We start from the raw sequence: 5,649 nt of genomic DNA, 5'->3' as shown, positions 1-5,649 counted from the left end.
GTGGGTGGTGGGTCTCCTGACATTTTGTTCTACACCTCTGCAGAGAGAGAGAATCCAGACCACCTGACCTAGGATTAGAGGCTTCTCATGACTTACTACAGTAAGATCCTCTGAGCAAAGGCTATCCCCAGTGACTTGTTTGAGGCCTTAGAAAATACTGACAAGCTTCCTTCCTTTGACCCTGCATTAAATGGCAAGGTAAGACTGAAGGTTCCTGATGACCAACATGGCAATCCTTTGGAACAAGCAGAGTATGATAGAAATCTGGCCTCATAAATAATCACCCCTGTGAGGTTCCACAGAGATACGAGCATAAAACCTGCAACTCCAAGCAGAGGCAGTATGGCCTGACCCTAACACTTGCTTTAGAGGATAGTGGAATGAATTGATGAATATTTATCATTCTACAAACAATTCAGAGACAGATTACTTGGTCATTATCTCATTGCTGGTACAATTCCCTTTATTGCAATACTGACTACATTTATAAACTACATCAATAATTGCACTTTAGGATGTTGTAATGTTCTGAAAGGTTCAATGCAATTATGCAAGTTCTTTCTTTTCTCCCATTAAACAGAATACTCAACCTTAAATTATTAATAATGAAAGAAATGCTGTACTGGTTAATCTCCCATGAGCTCTAGCTACAACCAGAAAGTACAGAACACACATTGTATCCCGCTCTGTACTGATTATAATATGAGGCAGGGGCTACACAGCTTTATTGGCTATAACATATTTATTGTTTTTAAACAAAAGTGCATTGACTACAAAGTAGCCATTTAATTTTAGGAGAAAATCAAAAATAAATGGTACAAAACATTTCCTGTTCGTACAAGTGCCTCACATAGAGTTCTATTTATAGCCTCACAGCCAAAGAATGTTTTAAAACAAAATTTCACTTGCATTTCTTTTATATCCCTTATTGAATTTTTGCTGCTGTGGTCAGGTCTCATTTGGGCTTGCTTGCAATGGATTAATTTGAAAACTCCTTCCTAAACCTTGAGCATACAAGTAAAATTGCTTTTCTAGCATTCTGCAAACTAAATATCTCAATTGATAGAACTGTCATGGTTTGCCATTTAATACAATACTCAACTATCTTCTGAACAAAAGGATGTTTCAAATGAGGTTTTGGGTCTTTAATCAAAGGCAAAAGCTTTCAAGGGATCTTTTCTCTGGAATTTGAGAAGAGAAGCCTTGTTTGCTGTTTACTACTAGATGCTTGTGAGTGCACTGGACAGTCCTTATGGGTCAAAGCAAAATTTGTACTTATTAGCGTTGTAGAGACTTAAACAAAAACATGCAAAATAACTCCTTTTCCAAATCATAGTTTTACCCCATGTTCTGTTCACCACAGCTTGTAAAAATGACTGGGGGATGTGTAGATGAATGTAATTTAACATAAAAGACATGAAGAATAAAGGAAAACCTGGATTTATTTGTATAGCACCTTTCACAACCACCAGATATCCCAAGCTGCTTTACAATCAATGAAGTACTATTGGAAATTAGTTATAACATAGGAAACGTGGCAGCTAATTTGCTCTAGCAATCTCCCAGAAATAGCAACATGATAATGACCAGATATTCTGGTTCTGTCTCATTGACAGAAGGAGAAATATTGGTCAGCACACAGAAGCAACCTCTCCAATCTCCTTTGAAATAGTATTATAGGATCTTATTGTGTACCTATGAGGGCAAACAGTGCCTTGGTTTAACATCTCTTCCAAAATGCAGCACCTCTGATAGTGCAGCACTCCCTTAGAATTGCACTGGAACTTCAGCTCAGACTGTGTTGAAGTCAACCCACAACATTCTGAATCAGAGACAGAAGACAATTAATTATCAATCTCATACCCCAAGGCTGCCAACTTCAGATGTTGATTGTCTCCTCCTGCCTCTGCTCATTTTCTGCTGAAGCCCTGATCCTCTGGGCTCGACTACTCCAATATTCTCCTGGCATGATTTCTTTGCAGCCTTTCTATTGATATCATCCCAATTTCTATTTTCTTAATCTCAATTTACACCAATTCCTACTCACTTTATCTTTATCACCCGCTTTGGCTCCTGATCTGGCAAAGCTTAGCTTTTAGAATTCTCACTCCTGTTTTCTAAATCCTCCTTGATCTCACCCCTCCTTTTCCTCCAGCCCTAAATCCCTTCAAGATCTCTGAGCTCTGAAATTCTGGCCTCATGAGCATCCCGGATTTTCTTTGCTGCTGCAACGTCATTGGTTATGGCCTTCAACTGTAACTCTGGAATTTCCTTGCCTCTCCCCTTCAAAACTCATCAATCAATTTTCTTTCATTTAAAATCTTCATGCTCAATCAAAACCTCCATATATTTTAAATGTTTGCAATTTTAATTGAACAGTGACCCAAAATTGGGAATAATAGCCACAGTGGGGTCAAATTGTCTTTTGAAGGTTTGGCAGAACTTCTTGACCTTTGTATCACCATGTCTGTATTTGTAAAGCCCAATGAAAGCTCAAATTTCAGCGTGATACACTTTAAAAACAACAGCTTTGTCAGGCATTTACACAGCCTGTTGTTCATATTAAGCAACCAGTTTCTTTGAACTGGCCTATGCATTGTCTGTACAGACACATGCGAAAAAACCTGAACCTCGCAAGCACTGAAAACAACAATCCTATGTACACAAGAGAATATCTTGAACTGATGCCGACATTCTATTTGGCAGCTGACTCTTGGTTTCACTTCCAAGTTTAGACATAGCAAAACTTCCAAGGTTAGTCTTGGGCAGCAAGTGGTTAGTGGTTAGTACTGCTGCCTCACAGTGCCAGGAACCAAGGTTTGATTCCACCTTTGGGTGACTGCCTGTGTGGGGTTTTCTCCCTGTGTCTGTGTGTGTTTCCACAGGGTGCACTGGTTTCCTCCCACAGTCCAAAGACATGAAGTTAGGTGGATTGACCATGCCAAACTGCCCAGAAGTGTTCAGGAGAGTGTAGGTTAGTTTCTTAGATATGGCAAATGCAGGGTTATGGGGGTGGGGACCAGGTCTCGGTGGAATGTACTCCATGGGTTTGGTGTATACTGGATGGATTGAATGGCCTCTTTCTGTACTGTAAGGATTCTATGAGTAAACTTTCCAGTGGCTTTGCAATAAACAATCAATTCACCCGCAATGATGTGCTAAATAATTTGCATTGCATAATAAAGATCTTCCAATGTGAAACTAATCACACTTTCAAGTGCATGGAACACATAATCGGTGAACAAAGTACAGCAAGTACTGGAAATCTGAAACATATTGGAAATACTCAGAAGGCCAGGCAGTAACTTATATGACAGAAATAGAGTCAATGCTTCAGCTCCATGATCTGCACCAGCTCTGATAAAGGGTCATTAATCTCTGTTTCTGTCTCCACAGATATAGGTGGATAAGCTGAGCATTTCCGACAGATGCTGTTCCTATTGGAGGAGAATGTCTGCAACCCATCGAAACCCCATCAAACGTCTTGTGATCTCTGATTCTCCTTCAGCAAGTAGCTCAGGAGCAGCTGCAAAATCTGGTTTGTCACAACATTAAACATAATTTCAAAAAACAAGGTTAGGGTGGAAGGAAAACATTGATCATCTGTGAAGTGGGAAAACTCAATGTCAAGGCAATAAATTGATATTTTAAAGAAGAGTAAATGAAATTGTTAAAAATGCAAAGCAAAAGTTCTGACTAATAAAATGTCCTTTGTCTCTTCATTGAAGAAGTTCTGGAGTTGGAGAGAGAGACAGGGAGAAAGAGACAGACGGAAGAGGTCTCGAGTTCTGGTCACTAGGGAAGGGGATGGAACTAACGTCATGCTAGACAGCTGGGTTTCACTAACACTAGTGTTGAATTCACCTCACTCCTTTGACAGAGTTCATACAAAAGCAGGTGTTTGCAAGTGGGTTACCTTTCAGCCTAGGTTTCAGTCTGCAATCCTGGTGTCGTGTGTGGACAGTTTGTTTTCGGGGAGGGAGGAGGAAGAGGGGAAGGGTATAGCAGCAGGGTCTGAAAAGTGGGAACCCAACATGATTGTCAAACTTCAGCCCTTTGACTCCTCCTCCAGTAATTCCACCTGTTTCTTACTAAAGCAGTATGCTAATGTCTCCTACACCTCACAATGAAGAAGACATCTTCGGTGATGATCATCAAGTTTCTCCCTCCCTCTGACTGCTTCATCTAAGGTTCTTTGATCCAGTTACATTCGAAGAATTGCGTGTCATTGCTGTTGCTTGCAAAAGCTATTGAGAAAGAAGAAAAATGTACCTGGGAGGTGCTGCCTTATCCTGTCCTAAAATAGGTCGCCATGCTAGGGTTTTCTTTAAATTGCTTGTAACAGACATTGTCGCACTGATTGACCATCCAGATTAACCTGACTCCATTACTGTCACTCACATAGTGGAGTCAAAAAGTGTGGTGCTGGAGGAACAGGAGAATCGATGTTTTGGGAATAAACTATTCATCAGGAATGGTGAAGGACTTATGCCCAAAACATTGATTCACCTGCTCCTCAGATCTGCTATGTTTTTCCAGTGGCACACTTTTCGACTCTGATCTCCAGCATCTGCAGTGCTCACTTTCTCCTTGCCATGTGGTGGAGGCCTAGATCACATGGTGGAGGCTTGGATCACAGACAGGTCAGGCAGGGCATAGAGCAGCAGATCCCATTGTCTGGAGTATATGATCCACTCCCTTAAGAAACTGGCAGTGGTTTTGTTCATTGGCCCAATAGTAGCCTCACAAATGGCCAGTTTCATTGAATCTAATTTCACAAACTAACCTGAATAGATTTACATAGTTATTTCCAGCTTTCCTGGTCACTTCTCCAATCGAGGCTATGTTAAATATCTGTGAAAACAAACTGATTTATTATGTCTTCAAAATACAATAATTAATACATTTAATTTTTATATTGACTTCAACATTTCTTTGGAACTGTACCATGCAGTGTGTGTGTGTTTGTGTGTGTGTGCGTAAACCACAAACTTAATCCATTTTGAGATTCAATCTCATGTTCTCACACCTGCAGGAGGTTGGTGGATGAATTTGGGAGCTCTGGATATGGAAAGACATGCTTCCTCTCACAATTCTCAAGAAGGAGGTGAGAACGAGCTGCACTACTATCGAGGGAGGGGATTGGCAATGGCTGTCTTGGCATAAACTTCATGTAGAGTTGTTGAGCAAACATTGCCTGAGAAAGCTGTCAATCAGGATGGCGTACATTGTTCGATAGTTGCTTTGGACACTGACCATGCTGCTTGACAGGTATCTGTCCAATGAGGCCAGGCCCTCTTTAGCATGGGGCCCAGTGGTTCCTGCCATTTGCAGGGAGCTCCTCTTCCTGGCCTGGCAGAAATCTGTCAGGCTCTCACAGTGTCTTGCCTCCTTTAAAACACTGTTTAAAGTATCTCTCTAATGCGTCCTTATGTGGAATGGTGTTAAATTTTGTTTACTAATTGCTTCTGTGAAAATCCTTGGGGTGCTTTACTATGTTGAAGATATCTTCCAGCAAATCGTCATTCAGAGGGAACCTTTAGCTGTGATGTGGTTGCAAAACAGAATCAATATATAACATAGGGAAGGCACTGAAAAATTGGATGTGCTTTCACAAGCCACAACTAATGTTACTTCAAAACCTGGACT

At 40.8% G+C, this 5,649-nt stretch overlaps 1 long non-coding RNA gene across 1 annotated transcript; it reads left to right on the top strand.

Annotated features, from left to right (window-relative positions):
- The first annotated feature begins 2,889 nt into the window (after positions 1-2,889).
- On the top strand, positions 2,890-5,327 carry LOC122553213. Its single transcript, XR_006312634.1, has 3 exons — positions 2,890-2,974; positions 3,397-3,538; positions 5,036-5,327. It is a non-coding gene; the product is annotated as an uncharacterized LOC122553213 (long non-coding RNA).
- Positions 5,328-5,649: the final 322 nt, after the last annotated feature.

Source organism: Chiloscyllium plagiosum, chromosome 9 (genome assembly GCF_004010195.1).
Source record: "Chiloscyllium plagiosum isolate BGI_BamShark_2017 chromosome 9, ASM401019v2, whole genome shotgun sequence".
Lineage (NCBI taxonomy): Eukaryota > Metazoa > Chordata > Chondrichthyes > Orectolobiformes > Hemiscylliidae > Chiloscyllium > Chiloscyllium plagiosum.
This window is presented reverse-complemented; position numbering and strand designations above follow the sequence as displayed.